We start from the raw sequence: 16,308 nt of genomic DNA on the forward strand, positions 1-16,308 counted from the left end.
ACACTGTAGGTATTGTATACAGGTAAAAAGTGTGAGGAAAATGGCCCTTCCAGGAGGGTTCACTGGGTTGGAGATTTCTGGTGTACCCCTGCCCACTGCAGCAGCTGATTTCATATTCCCAGTGAAAGTCACTGAAAGCAGGGCTGGGAAGGGATGTGTAGTAGCACACCATGGGATAGTTTCCTACTGAGCAGGTATTTGTAGCTGTAAATAGCATCAATAGCATGGTAATAGTAAAACAAATAGGAAATAATAAAGTTTGGAGGACACTTATTACAGTTGTCTTTAGTATTTTTTTTTTTTTTTTTTTTTTTACAAATTTGAGTAAAAATAATTTAACTTTTAACAGTGGCTGTGTTTAACAACCAACTTGCCGATAATCTTGAGAAATTCACACTGGGCTCTATGGACTCTCTGTGAAGCCACAGTTCTCTGAGTTATCTGTTTCAGCCCTGGCGGAAAGAGTTTGGTTTGGTTGATAAAAGCAAGGTTTGGTTTTTGAATCAGTGCTTGGTGTAACCCAAGTTATGCTCACAACAGCTTCTGGGATTGTAGGTAAAGGCCAAGATCAATTTAGAAGTTTCAGCCTCCTTTAAAGAGTATGAGTGGAGTTCCTGAGTTGTTGACTCAGCATTGTCGTTGACCCCTGGCACCCCCTTCCCCGTTCTGGCTGCTGAGTGATAAGACCTGGAGACTGGTCAGAATGTCTACTACCTGTTGAGCTGCCTTCTCTTCCTTCCCCATATTCTCTCAAATCTAAATTCCTTCAAGTAGTGCCATTGCAGGGACAAGTGGCCAGGGTTCCTTCAGACTAGGCACTCCATGCAGCTGTGCTTTTGACTCAAAAATTAAGTTTAATGAAAAGTAATTTGCCTCCAGAGAGAAAAACAAAACAAAACCTGGGCAGCATAAACCTTGGCTTGATTGAAATCTTAGGGAGTAAACTCAAGGAAAGAAAGGAAACTGGATCAGATAGTTCAGTGTTTCATCAAGAAGCATTTTCTTCTTCAGTTTTTCTAACTTGCCCTTTAGAAGGAAATAATTGAAGCCTGAAATTGCTAAGTAACAGCTAAGAATGTGGTGGTTGTTTTTATTTTAAATCTCACCCACCTCGTTCTCAAAACACTTTCTTTATTAAACCTTAAAAAGAAAATGCCTTGGCTATTTCAAAACATTCATTGTGTCAATTCCCTGAATCAAGCTTACATAATCTTAAAATATTCATTTCTCTTATTTCCTCTTAAAAGGTTATTTATAGTTCCCACTAAGCCAAAGGATTATTGGATTATTGCAAAACTAATTCTTGTTCATTTCATGCAGAAGCTCATAGTTAAAATCTGAGAGAATGGCCTGAATTAGGAAATACTTCCCTGTAGCTTAATCAGATCGGCTGTGGCTGCCTTTCTTTGAAAGCAAACATGGCAGTAGGAATTAATAGAAAAATTTTACCACAGATAAAACATTCTGATTTATATTGTCATCTCTTATCTTGTGTTGTTTCTGAACATCCCAGACAGAACTGAATTTTTGATCAGAGACTGTTAGGTGTGCACTCTTTGTATGTATACTTTTTGGCATACTTGCAATATCTTGAGACCTATAATCAGTAGTTTATGGAGACTTGGGAATCATGGGTTGGGGATGGATTCCAGTACAAATCAAACAGGCTTATTCCACTTCCAGAATCAGTAATCAAGCCTTAAAAAAAAATGCAATCTCAGAATGAATTTGGTAGCTGCTATTAAGGGGTGGCAAGAGGAATGGGCCAGATCAGGTAGGGTTCTAGGAGCAGAAGATGTTTGGATTGGATGTTTGACAACTAATGTCTTTTTAAAAAAAAATATTTATTTTTAGATATAGTTGAACACAATACCTTTATTTTTATTTATTTTTATGTGGCACTAAGGATTAAACCCAGGGCCTCACACTTGCTAGGTGAGCACTCTACTACTGAGCCACAACCCTAGTCCACAACTAATGTCTTTTTATTAAATTATAAAAGTTAATATTGCTGATTGGAAAGAACTATAAAAATGTGAAAATTATTAGATAAAAAACTCAATTTATCATTACCAAGAGATAACCATTATTAACATTGTGTTTTTGTATTCTGCCATACTTTCTAGGCCTGTGTTAGAAACACTGTCTTTTCCTGCCCAGTGTGGGTCAACTTTTAACTATTATTTTGAAATTTGCTTCTATTGATAGTATATTGAGATGATGCCATCAATTAATATCTATAATATATATAAACCTCATGTAGCATTTCTGGAGTCTGTGGTGTATTCCTTAATACTGGACATTTTGGTTGTTTTCCACTTTTCATTTGTGTAGAGTATACCTGTTATAGTTAAAGCAACGTCCTGGGGTTTCATAAACTGACTTCCAGACCACTCACGTACAATCGAATCAAGCCTTTATTGAAGCACACCGGTAGCGGCTGACCAGAACATAAAGCTGTTTCCCTGATCAGCCCCAAACAATTGCAAGGGCGCTCCTTATGAGCCTGAAAACCGCAAAAGAGGTGTTTGGAGGGGTCTAGCCAATGCAAGCAAGCCAGGTTACAGAAGCAGAACAGTGCAGTCAAGCAGCGGGACGCTTAGCCAATCACAGTTATCCCATCACCCCAGTTACAGAAACAGAGCCCCCATTACCCTAGTTACAGAAATAATGCCCCATTAGGTAGTTCCTTGTTCTTAAAGGTTTCTATAGCAAAAGGAAAAGAACATCTTGCCCCAGTCATGACCCTTCTACTTGGTATGGTTGTTTTACAAAATGGAGTCACAAAACAAAATGGAGTCACTTTTGCTTTTACTATCACACACCATAATGAACATCTTTGTACACCTATCATGGCCCACTCACCGTACTGTCTGGACAGGATACTTGAACAGAGATGGACCAGAGCTTCTTCCTAGAAGAAACAGGCAAAGGCAGAAATTATAGGAAGATCCCATTCTGGGGGAAAGGCTGGAATTATGATTTAGTAGATGGAAAAAGAGAAGGGGAATAGTGCTAATTAGGACTGGAGATGGAAGATAGAGGAAAGATTTGATGTGAAACCCTTCTTTCATTCTCATTAAAAGCCATTTAGGATTCTTTCCCTCCCTCCTTCCTTCCCTCCCTCCCTCCCTCCCTTCCTTCCTTTTTTCACCTGTCCTTCTGTCCTGGGATTTAACCTGGGACACTTTACCACTAACCACATCCCCAGCCCTTTTTGTTTTTTATTTTGAGATGGGGTCTCACTACATTGCTTAGGGCCTTGCTAAATTACTAAGACTAGACTCGAACTTAGGATCCTCCTGTCTCAGACTCCTGGGCTGCTGAAATTATGAGCATGTGCCACTGCACCTGGCTGGATTCTCTGTCACATTTAAATGCATGACTTAATATCTTCATTTGTTCTTGATTTCCCTTATTTGGGGAAGATATATTTATTAATTGTTTTGCATTTCAAATGTTCAAGAAAGACTAGGCCTTTAAAACTTGAGGGTCTTAAGAAACTCACCAATCAGAGAGTCAGCAAGGAATAGAAGTCATGGGAAAAGTATATGTGTGGGTAGAAAAAATTATGGAGGGACTGCTTTTTAGAACAGGACATCTTCATCATGATAGGAAGGACGAAAACTATGTTCCAGTCCTTTTCCATTCCCTTTGTGGTAGCTTGTGCCATTGTGCAAACATTTGTTCTTCTTTCTCCCCTCCCATTGTTCTGTGAAAGGAATAAACATTTCTAACCTACTGAAGGCAGACTCCCCGTTGCTGGCTTGGCCATAAGATTTATTTTGGCTGATGAAATGTGAGTGACAAGAATATGTGCCATTTCTGAACAGAGACTTTAATGGACATGGCCTGGTTCTGCCATCTCTGCCTCATGTTTGCGTGTCCCAGTTAGGGTGCTCCTTCTGCTTTGGGGCCAGAGTGAAGAGGATATGAGTCTGCAATTGTTGGAGCAGTTTGTTCCTGCAGCATAAATTTAGCCTAAGGAGTGCCTTCTTTCTTTCAGGTTCCCCCACCCCACACATTTGTACTATGAGGAGCTTCCTTCCTCTTTATCTTGAGAAATAGTATGCTTTGTCAACTGTCATGCTGTGGTCTTTCCCTGCACTGGACCTTTGTCAGAGGTCACCATTTCAGTTAAGGCATATAAATAAGGTATTTAGATTTGACTAAGATAACCCTTTGTTTCTTCTTCAACTATTTATTGGAAATATTATCTCATGTTGAGGTTTGGACTTCCCAAAGGTTGGGGTAATCCAAGCCTGGACCCAGCCTTGAAGAATTGGAGCATGTTGGGGTGCTGTGCATCTAAGTAGCCATGAAACAAGGCAGGTGGTGGGAGGGGTGGCATGAGGGGAGCTCACTGATGAGCCACGAACTGCCCTCGTGCAGGTTCCACTTTGTCGTGTGTGTGCCTGCCCTGCCTTATTCTTTGTGTCATGCTTTTTGTTAGTTCAGCTTCACTTTCCTTTCCCTGTCTTGCTTAGCATGTTTACTGGAGCATTTAATTTGTACTGCATGTTAAACTGCCCTGTTCTCAATTTGTAGTTTTCAGTGAGACAATTTGTACTGACTCACTCACTAGCTAGTTGTGTATGTCCTTTCTTTGACATATCATGAGTTGTTTAATTTCACAGATGACGTGCTAAATTTTGTTTTCCATCATATAAATTGCTTAACACACTATTACAACAAAATTAAACCCTTAGTTAACTGATTGTTTTGTTTTTCCCTCCTCAAGTTCCTGGTTCTCTTTTCCACGATGTATGAACTTGAGTTCATTGTTGTTAATTGGGGTGCTCCTTTCCTTTGTCTTTTTAGGGGTCTAATGTGTTTAAAACTCAATCATGGGAGAGTCTGTTTGTCTTGGCTTAGTGATCAAATCTTATCTTGATCTAGATGCTTTGGAGTTGACATCTTACAATTTCAGGTCACATGTCAAATGACCTGGAGTGTGTCCATTCAGGAGCTCTAACTTTCTTTTCCTCTCTCCCTCCTTCCCCTCCTTCTTTCCTTCTCCTCCTCCTCCTCCTCCTCCTCCTTCTTCTTCTTCTTCTTCTTCTTCTCTCTCTCTCTCTCTCTCTCTCTCTCTCTCTCTCTCTCTCTCTCGTTGGGGAGGGGGGATAACAACTTTCTTTAGCATTCTTAGTGACTAGTTCTTGCTTTGGAACCAGGGAGTGAACCCGATGGCTCATGAGGACTGTCTGATCAGTAGTTACTGTCTTAAGACAATGTACAATTTAGCTGTTCTCCTTCCTTCATGACTGAATTTGGCTATTTTCCATCTCATTGCTTCTGACCACCTTCTACTTTGATTTCAGAAGGCACAGGATAATTTATTATTAAAACCACCTCTTAAACCAGGATCTTTTAAACTTTTTGTCCAACACTCATGGAAAGAAATGGTTATCTGCCTTTGGCAGAGAAGGTGCACCTTGAGAGTTGCCAAATTTTATCGTAATGGCCTGCTACTTGATTATGGCAGTGGGTTCCTGGGTATTGATTTTAATATTATGTTTTGTAACAAATACATATTCTCTTTTATGCATTAAATATTATATGACTGATTTTTTAAAAGTTTGAAACATAGTTGATACTGCTAACTGCATCCCTTGCATTTATGTTAGTAGACCTGATAATCTACCAATAACAACGGTCATTTTTTCCCTAATTTAAATTTTCTCTTAAAAACACTTTAGACAGGGATTTTAATATATGTAGTACTTTTTTAAAGAAATGGCAAAAGAATGTTTTTATGAATGTACTGTTGATAAATTCTTGATTTTTGGATGATCTTTATTTAAGTACAGATCAGAATAGTTTAAAGCTTACTAAAAGAAATATTTTATTTTATTAAGCTGTAGAGAAATACCTTCTTTTAGGAAATAGAAAGTAAAAGTCTAGCTAGTGACCGTGACTGCTCAGGAACACTTTCTCTCTTTGGGTATTTACAGATTCTGAGACATTCACTCTTGGTCATCTCATCTGTAAGCCCACTCTGTCAGGCTCCTCTGAGTGTTAGACATAGTATTTTCAGCTTTGGGATCATATATAGATGACTTTTTTCTTTCTTTTCTTGGTATTGTGGAATAGACCCAGGGGTGCTTTACTACCCAGCTCTTCACATTTTATTTTAAGACAGGATTTTACTAAGTGGCTGAGGCTGGCCTCAAACTTTCCATCCTCTTGCCTCAACCTCCCAAGTCACTGGGATTACAGGTGTGCATACCACTGTGCCCAGCTAGACATGAATTGCTTTGAAGCAGGCCATTGAGCTTGGACATAAATAGTGTCTTGACTCCAGTTTCCTGCAGTATTGTATGTGGCTTAAATGTAAAATAATGTGTGTAAAGCTGAAGCCACTTGTCATTACTAACTACACAGTAAATGAATTAAAATGAGCTTGTTTTCCTTGTTCTAGGTAGAATTTCAACTAAATTTTTCTTTAGGAACAATGTTATGAATGGTGTTTTGAGTACAGTTTTAAAAACATTGTTGATGTTAAATTTTAGATCAATTATGAGTTAAGTAGGCTTTTACAGACTGGCGAGGGAGCTGCCTTTATACTAGAGACATACTGTCTCCAGTGTAGTGTCTCCAAGTGCCTTATAAGAGTTCATTGACTTGAGATATAGAAGTCACCTGTTAGAATGTCATGTCTCACCAGGTCAAGGACTGCTTGCATAAGCTTTCATATTGGGCATGTAATGGAACTTCTTGATAGGCAATTGTGTTTTTTGGTAAACAAAGGAACCAACCCTTCTTTTCACTCACAGGAATTAAACTCACCTTCTAAAACTTAACTGTTCCCACCAATTCAACTAAGTGATCCTGGTATAGACCAGCCTGTCGTGGGTGCATGGCCTTAAGCTGAACCAGTGTTAGACTTTCTTGACAATTTAAAAAATTGCAACTATGAGTAGAAGAATAGTCCCTCTTAGTGGCAGAGCTAAGTGGCAGAGTTAAGTGGAAGAAGGCAGCCTTCAGGAAGGGAGGACAAAAGCAGTTTGTATAAGCAAAGATGCTGACTTGTCCTGGTGGAGTTCATTTTGAGCTGATCTTCAAGTCAGCTAAGCTTCCTCTGTTGGTCTTCTGTTGCTTGGTTACTTTGAGTCAATACATCTTACCTTGCTTTAGCTGGTGCTGCTTCAAGTGCCATTTCTATTACTTGCATATTAAAGAATGCTGACTAATTCATTTGGCTGTTTATACATGGAATATTTATTAGTGGCTTTGTTGTGAGCAATTATAATAAAGTATTTAATTGTATAATAGGGCAGCTGATTTATGACACAGCTTTTAGAGAACAGTGGTAGTGTTTATTCCTACCTATCATAAGAGGAGAATATTTGATTAACATTAATCAAAGAGTACTGGTGATGTGGGGGTGGGTAGGTAGGTCTAGGTATGTGTGTGGTAATGACTCTTGATAAAAGTTTCCTCTAATGCACACATCACCTGACTTTTGACTTTAGGCCATTTAAACAAATATAGAACTATGATAGTTCTAGTAGTTATATTTAGTCTTGAAGAACTTGCTGACCTTTGCTTCCTTTTATAGTTAGGCCACTAACCATAGAAGATAAACAAATTTTTGCGGCAATAACACATACATTGAGAGAGATGTTTATATGGAAGGAGGAATTGGTACTCTGGCACTGTCAAATTTGTATATAGATGTTCCATACTTGAAAGGAAGATAGAATGACGTATTGCCTCTGTTCTCGTCAGTGGACTAGTATTTGGGGAACTGAGATTCCATGTGACAACACTGTTTTGTAAACGCCCCTTCCTTTTAGGAAGTATTGGATTTGCTTTCTCGATAGCATTCTGTATTGTTGGAACATGTCTAAAGAGCAAAGAGATGCATCTGCTGCTTGGGTTCTGCTTGCCAGCTGGTTTGAACAACTATGTTTGTTTATTCTTGATGTGTCAGCAGTCAAAGTTTTCCTTTCTCCATTGTGGTTGTTCTATAACTTAAACATGATTAGATCAACAATGACTATTTATTCAGAATCTGCTAAGTCCCTGGGGGATACAAAGCCTCTGAAAGGCACTCTACCTCTGATGGAGTCTTGTTATCTGGCAGCGATAAATATCAGGGATTTCCTTTTGGTGCTGAGATTCTATATATTGATTGTGAAAGGGCGTTATAAAGAAAAAGGCCTGGTCAAAATCCATTCTATTGGCCTGGCGATGTGGCTCGAGTGGTAGCACGCTCGCCTGGCATGTGTGCGGCCTGGGTTCGATCCTCAGCACCACATACAAACAAAGATGTTGTGTCTGCCAAAAACTAAAAAATAAATATTAAAAAATTCTCTCTCTCTCTCTCTATTTAAAAAAAATCCATTCTCTTGTCATGTAATGACTAAAAAAAAAGAAAGAAAGAAAGAAAAAGAAAAGGTCTGTAGGCACTTGGAGAAGAGGAGAGATCCCCAGGGATTGGGCCAGGGAGGGAGTTCCAGGAGAAGGAGAGCTTGAGTGGGTCCAGAATGGAATAAGTAGTGGAGAGAGTTGAGGTCACCAGACCAAGGCATGTTCCCACCTAGGTAAGTGTGCCACGAATAGATCAGTGGGCCATTTGGTGAAAGTTTTTAAAGACTGGGGGTGGCAGAGATAGAAGCCTGCTTCTGAAAGACCTGAATATATGGCATTGGTCCTTTGGGTTAATCGTCACTCTCCTGCCCTCCCACCCCCACCCCATAACTATATTGAGAACCCTTGTGCTTTGTGTTTTAATGTTAGGCACCAAAGGCATCCTATAAATAATTATCCCTTTTCTCTTGTGAGATTGTTTTAACTACATTGTTAATGGTCTCCTTGTTTGTAAAGTGTAAGGAGTATGGAAACATCTTGTGTTTTGAGTTTGGGTTGCAGCTGCTGGTATTGTTTATTAAGTCTCCTTCTTCCTGGTTGGAGCACCTACTCTGAATCCAGCTTGACTGGATTCTAAACAATAGAAATGAACTACATAGATCAATTATCTTTCCTATATGTGCTGCCTTCTCTCCTCCATCATGTATCTATAAGTATCTACACTTGTCTACATATACAAACAATGCTTGTATTTTTCAGACAGTAATGTTATTGAAACTTACTGTGTTCATAAACACATGGGTTTTATGTTGTCTTCTTATATAAAAGAGCTGCTGTTCAGGCAGTAACACCCAACACACTACAGCTCACCTAGCATGATTAATTACAATAGTTTTATAAATAGGAAATCAGTGCTTAGAAATACACACATTAACTTGTGTGAACATTTGAGAAAAGTTGCCTATAAAATAAATTTTGATCTTTACTATTAAATTATAGTTATTAGATTGAGAAAGGAAAGGTTTATGACACTCTGAACTTTAACATTTATGGTGTGATGGTGATGAAGTGTCAGGAAGCACAGAGGGAGGGGCTTGCCAGCTGGAAGAGCAATTAGGAGACACTCAACTTCAGTGACCCTGGCATGAAGGCACAAACGTCTCAAGCAGGAATGGAAAAAATGTGAATGAAGCCTTCATATTACACTTGCTGATAGTGAATTGGCAAGAGAGAGGGAGGGAGCTCAGATGATTCCAGAATTAAACTTAAAATGTCTAGGAAACTAAGAGTACCATTATGAGGAATATGAGGGGGGCGGGGGGCGGGTAGAGGTAGATCAGCTTCATCATGGAGGAGAAAGGCACCATTTTGTATGTTGGGTGTCTCTTGCTAAGGATCAGTGTTAGGCTGTAGACCTACCTTGCTTCCGCCTCTTTAGGCTACAGTTTGATCTTTGAAGAGAGATGAAGGAATTCTCTGGACACTAACTGGCAGAGCTGGGACTAGGAAGGGAGCTAGCTCATAGCTCCTGGTGCAGTTTTCTTTCCACTCTCTGGTTTGCTTTGGAGAGAAGAATAGCGTTTTAGGAAGTCTCTTGATCTCACTGTAGATCTTATCTTTGGCTTATCTTTGGCTAAACACTATTTTGAAGAAACCGCTGCCTGTGGAAATGACTAGGTCTAAACAAATATGAGGAAGGTAAACTCAAAGAGATCTCCAAAGCCCAGAAGTTTAATTTGTAGCTTAAAAAATCTTTTCTTCCCCCGTAGAAACTCTTTACTAGCATTAGCAATCAACTCACTTCTTAACAGGTTCTCAGAATTAGTAGTTCTGTAGTCTCTTATACTTTGTCTATTTCCAACTACTAAAAGTTTCTTTTAAATATTTTGATTCCAAAACAATATTTAGGGACAAGTGACCAAGATAAAATACTCCCAAAATTATTCTTGCATTTTTAAAAGTTAATTTAATAATGGCCTAAATGAAGTTGTTCCAACCTAAGCATGCCCGCCTTCTTTTCTTTTCTTTCTTTTCTTTTTTTTTTTTTTGCTACTAATAAAACTTCTCTTGTATAATAAGAATACCAAGTCCATCCTAAACCAAAAGTGTCTTAAGTTTCTCACCACTTAAATAAGCAAATCAGACCAGGAAATCCCCCCAAAACTTATTTCAGCTATAAAATTCTTTGGCTATTTTAGATTTAAAAAAAAAAGTGTTTAAAATCATGGGTCAGTTTGACTACAGAATTTTGGAATTTCATTCAGGACGTAGAGGGACAAAACACAGCGTTTTTTGAGTGTCTATTCTGTCAAGCAGATGCCAAATGCTTTGCATGTGTTATTGCCGATGAATCGCTTGGCAAACTATTAGGTTGGCGTTTTATCCCCCTCATTGCAGATAATTAACTTGCTCAAGGTCATGCAGTGCCAGTGGTACCATCCTAACCTGCTTTGACACCTGGTCTAACGTCCTGCCTAACTCAAAACTTTTACTATAGAAACGAACGGACATCCACTGATTAAGTATCATAAAAACATTAATCCTTGTTTCATAAGAGTTTTTAAAGGGCAACCTGTCACTTTCTAGAAGTTGTGCCGAAGTTGTTAAAGGCTTAAAGTAAAAAGACTGTGAAAGGCTGCTAAGCCTGATATAAATCAAGAAAGGAAAGTTCCGCCTTAACCGGCAGTGAACATGCTTATTGGTTAGGATTGAACGGGCTGACTCATTTCTTTTTTGCCGTGGCAGAGGGCCACACCCGGCATTCCAAAACCCCTCTGCCGGCCGGCCACACCCACTGGCCTGGCTGCTGGAGCCTCTGCGCTGGGCTCGGCGTCCAGGCTCGCAGCTGCCTTCCAGGAGAGGATCCGTGCATCTCCCGCCCGGAGCTCGGGGCGCCACCGTGGTCCTCGCGCTAAGCCCGTCAGGACCGGGAGAGCGGTGGTGTGGACCCACCGGGCCGGGGTCAGCGCGCCGCCTTTGCCTTCGCCTTCCCGCCTGCGCCCGGGCGGGCAGCGCGCACTCGAGCGCGCCGGTGCCGCGCAAACTTGGTGCTCCAGGAACTTTCCAGCGGATTCTGCCTCAGGGAGGAGAGCGTAAGTGTTGTCCCTTCTAGGATGCTGTGGTTCGTGAAAATGCTCTATGGGGAGATTAGCGGTCGCAGACTGTGGGACCTGATCAAAGTAAGGAAGAAACAAACCCTTCTTACATTCCAGAAAACATCCAGTTTGGCAATTAACGCGCAGTTTTCTGCACTATAAAGGGAGTTTTCATTTTTACCGGATCTCACTTTGATGCTAAACCTGGCATTAGCCAGTTACACCTGAGAACGCTCACTGTAGTGGGGGAACCGATGGTCAGGATAGAGGTAGGCAGAATCAACAAATGTGCTATTGTGTGATGCCAACCGCTGTAGTTTTACAGCTCAGGATCCAGCTGGTTTCAGTGTGGGGTTATCAAGTTTTCCTAATGGAGGTTTCCCAAAGAGCGGGAATGCATTTGCATTTTGGTCATTAAGTTTTCTGCAAGTATTGGCCTTCTCAGACTCCAGCCCCTGTACAAAACGGTCTTTCAGCCAACTCCCTTGGCTGTTAGAAGCTTGCTGGTCAGGGAGCTCTTTACCGGGTGCCAGAAGGAAGCACGTGCTCTCTGTGTTTTGGAGTGAGCGTGTTTACTCTGTAGTTATGCTTTCTATTTAGTGTGGCCAGGTAATGCTCTTGCAGAATTTGTAGAAATAAATACATGGAAAAGAAAGGCCATTTACCTTTATTTTTAAATTTGTTTTTGATGTGTGTAGTTTTTACTTATATTGTGCCAAAATAGGAATTTGGGGACCTAAGTTCTGTTTCCCTGAATGGTACAAATGTTTATCATTCCGTTTTTAACCCAGATGAGTTTATTACAGCTTTTAAGTGTACATAGAGATAAACTTGATGTGCTTCTTAAAATCTGCTTTTCTATGAAAGATATTAGTCAGCAAGTGCATTTGTATGGTGCACATACAATTGCAAGAGGTGGGAGAGGTAGAGGACAGGGAAAGTAGAATCTTGTGATTACTTCTGATCTTGTAATCAGAAACACTGTACTAGAGAGCCAGGCTGAAGATGTTTTGGTAGCATAAAGTATAATAGGAAAATTTTAACTGAATTGTTATGAATATGAATTAAGTTATGAATAGTACCATTACATTTCTGCGTTTATGAAAATCTGGACTAATTCAGTCAGTAGACAAGAGAAATGGAAGTGTGGAAGAAAATTCTCTGCAGTTGACTTTTATTTAGGTCCATGAAAGAAACTTCTCTAAAAAGAAGTCACTTCTAAATTGCTCAATTAAAACTTGGGAAACTTTAGTTACTCTAAGAGCTGAGCTCCTCCTTATACTCTTTTAAGCTAGTAGGTTAATTGTTAAACCCAGTTGTTTTGATTTTTAACTGCAAGTGCCTCTGTGAAAGGTAACAACAACTTGGATTCCTTTTTTTTTTTTTTTAAGGAAACTGCCGATGATGTTTGGAGGAAAATGGCCTTAAGACCTGTGGGGCAGTTAGAAAAGCCCCCTCAGGTTGTGAGAATGAGAAAATATTTTATTATATCTCAAATGTCTAATCCCTTAAAGGAATAATTAAATTTGGATTTGTATTGGGCCGTTAATGGTTATTAACAAGACTGAACGTGTATGGATCTCTTTTCATCAGGTGCTGAGATATTTTGCATACATGACTTCATTTAATTTTCACAGTAGTGCCAACAGGTGGAGGTGGTATTATCCCTGCTTTATAGTTGAAGAAATAGCCCAAGCAAGGTTACATAACCTGCTTCAAATTTCACAGCAAGTTAAGTTAGCTTATGTTAGAAGGTAGCATTTGTTATTTTTCCCATGTGGCTCCAATTGCTCTTAAAATAGTGTTGATTTTTCTGTGTGAGATTATCCAAAGGAGTTTCTTGGTCCAAAGCAGATTTTTGAGTTATTTAAAAGGTCCCCATTGCCCCAATGCCAAAAATCTCAAAGTTCAAGGAATGATGTATTTACTCTGGAAGCATGTGATTTTCAAATATTAACTGAGCAAGCCCTGCTCTTGATGGGCCAGTCATACACGTGGCTGCCTTGAAGTTGCTGATCCTTGTTGACTTTCTCTTTTATTTCTGAAGCCCTTTCAGTTTTGAATGTATCCTTTCTGCACCTCACAAAGTATAACTGAGGCTTTCTCTCAGTGTAAAACCAGGAGCTGGATCCGGACTGTCCTACACTTGTGACCTCTGTGAAGCATACCTGCAGTATTTTATGTGTTATGAAAAATGTTTTTAAATTCATATTAGCGCTGAGGTTAATGTTCAACCTGTTTGTTGAGAATCATGAGGTCATGAAAGGCGCTATGCGAGTGCTGAAACTTACTAGAAGGAGGTGGAAAGTCGGTGTGTCAATTCTGAGAGTTTCTCTGCTGGAGCATTTGTTAGCATGTCCTGGTATAAGAGAATAGTGCGGCCCCCATAGCGACCATGAACTCCAGTATCTCTTCCACCTCTTCACCCTTACCATCTTCTTACCTTCCACTTTCCCAGTTCAGTCAGTGGTACCCTGGCCACCTCCTGAGGTCTCTCTAAATCCCAACTGCTTCAGGTGACTTCATTTCTTGAGGATACTGAAAGAACATGCCAAGGTGATGCTCGAACTTGGGAGTAAGTAATCTTGGAAAAATCCTGGTGGGGGGACACATATGCCAGAAGATTCAATTTTCAAAAATGGGGAGATGGTAAATTCTAAAATTCTAAGCTTCAAAGCTTATATTGTTGTCTAGCAGAATTGTAAAACTCATTTTTGAACAGATGGCTCAGGATCACTTAGAAAAAAAGGTATGAGGATCAGTATCCTGCATATGTTTGCTAAGGATCACTCGTGTCCATAACCTCTTTAGACATGTATACGAGGGCATTGCCATAGTTATGACACATCAGCTTCCATGAGACATTTAACAGCCTATGTGTATTCTTTACTCAAGATAGAAAACGTAGATTGGGCAGTAGTTAGAACCAAGGAGGTGATAGTCCAACAGTTTTTTGAAGCACGTAAGTAGGGGTTAAGAACAAGGATTCTAGAGCCAGATCTTGTACAATTTATTGGCGTTCTGTTTGTCTCAGTTTCTTCATTCATAAAATGTAGATAAGAATAAGAATACCTGCCTCATAGAGCTGTTGAGGTGTTGCAGGTTTAAATTAAGTAATCCATATGAAATGCTTAAAACAGAGTCGGATAGTGCTTTGAGTATCTTAGCTCTTTGTCTTTTATTGTTGCTATGGCTTTTACTACTTTTCCTATTACTACTTGAGGCAGTGCTGTACACATTTTTGAGTTTGTGTTTTAACATAGGCCCAGAATTGGGTAATGAGATTCTGGAGAGCATCTGGGACTCTTTGAAGGGTGGTTCAAAGACACTGGGCATGTTCACCTTAGCGTAAAAGCTGAGGCAGTATTAGCACTACCGATTCAGTAAAATAGATGTTCTCATTCTGTGTCCTGTACGTTTTGTCCAGTTTAATAAGTGATTTCTCTTAAGGAGCTGTGGTATGAGAGAAATTTCCACTAAGTCAGAATTTAAGAGAGCTCCTTCCTGGAATTAGTACGTTTTTCACTTGTGTGGTCTTGCACAGTTAGCTTAATTCAATGGTCCTCCGCAGAGTGCAGTTTTGCCCTCGAGGGGACATTTGGCAATATATGGACATATTTTTTGATTGTTATAATTGGGACGGGAAGGTGTGCTGCTGGCATTTAGTGGGTGCAGACCAGGGATGCTGCTACCCATCCTACAGTGTGCAGGACAGCCTCCACAAAGAAGAATTACCCTTTGTGCCAGTAATGTTAAGACTGAAAACCCCTGGCTTCCCCATTCAGCGTCTGCATTTGTGTTTGTGAAATGTGCATCACCGAGTAGCTTTAAGAGTATGTTTATGAAAGAGGCTCTGAGAGTGAATGTTTTCTGAAATCTGTAGCAGTGTATAGCATGTGTGTTTTATCATTGGTAGCGTGATAAAGTGCATTTGCTCCATTCCCTGGAGGACTGTGCCAATCTGGTTTGGGAGTCAGATGAACCTGTGTTCCACCGTCTGCCCTCCCACTTTAACCTACTTCGTGATTTGAGGCCAGTTTCTTTATCTTTGAAAAGTAAATTCCTGTTTTCATCAGGTTTAGAGGAATGAACAGGATATGTACCTAAATTATGTAGCATGTCCTTGGGCACAGTGGTAATAACTATTTGGTTTTTTTTTTTACATTTATGGGAGAGGGTAATGAAATTGAGTTGTGCTCATTAAAATGTAAGATTCGAAAAAAGGATGAATGAGGAAATTGGCTTTTTGATAGTTAAAAGATGAAAAATGAAACATTGTCTTCAGAAGGGAATGTAATTTTAGAGAGGTAAATGGCTTAGGAGATGTTGCTTTGGTCTTCTGGAGAAGGGAAAGAATAAGCACTAAGGGAAGAAGTACCTGTGACAGGGAGAAAGGGAGGAGATTAAGTTGTACCAAAGACCGAGCATCATCTCTACTATAAATTAGTCTGAAATTCATCAAGAAGGTAATTTTTGTGCTTGGGAATTGCTGCACTATAAAAACTTGTAATATTTGTCTGCAAGCAGTGTAGTTGTGTTGTTTTTCATCCTACTCTTGATATTATGGTTTCTTAATATATTTTGCAGTACAATAGGAGACCCAGTGATGTAAGCAATGTACCCAGTCAGTGTGTGTACAAATGTGTCAGTTTTGTCTTAGTCATTTCCTTCTCCTCAGTCTCCCTGTTACAGTAGAGCAGAGATTTCCTGTGGTCACTCTTCCTTCCACCTCCACTTTTGTATCACACATGGGTTTAGGCACCTAAACTGTGACTTCATGAGCCCCATTGTTTTTCCCCTCTGTAGCAATCTGCAGCACCATGTCATTTATGTGGAAGACCAGTTGGCAGCAGTGTGTGTGTTTGACTCATTGTGAGACACACATACACACACACAC

The 16,308-nt window shown here is 39.9% G+C and overlaps 1 protein-coding gene across 6 annotated transcripts in view; it reads left to right on the forward strand.

Moving 5' to 3' along the window:
• Positions 1–16,308, forward strand: part of Sgms1 (sphingomyelin synthase 1) — a 297,666-nt gene that overhangs the window by 192,269 nt on the left and 89,089 nt on the right. Inside the window, exon 1 of one of the 6 annotated variants that reach the window (XM_027949229.2) lies at positions 11,091–11,408. The exons of the other annotated variants lie outside the window; for them this stretch is intronic. The gene's annotated coding sequence lies outside the window, so the exon portion shown is untranslated. Of the gene's footprint in view, positions 1–11,090; positions 11,409–16,308 lie in introns of those variants that run through there. 6 annotated transcript variants of the gene reach the window in all.

Source organism: Marmota flaviventris, chromosome 4 (genome assembly GCF_047511675.1).
Source record: "Marmota flaviventris isolate mMarFla1 chromosome 4, mMarFla1.hap1, whole genome shotgun sequence".
NCBI lineage: Eukaryota > Metazoa > Chordata > Mammalia > Rodentia > Sciuridae > Marmota > Marmota flaviventris.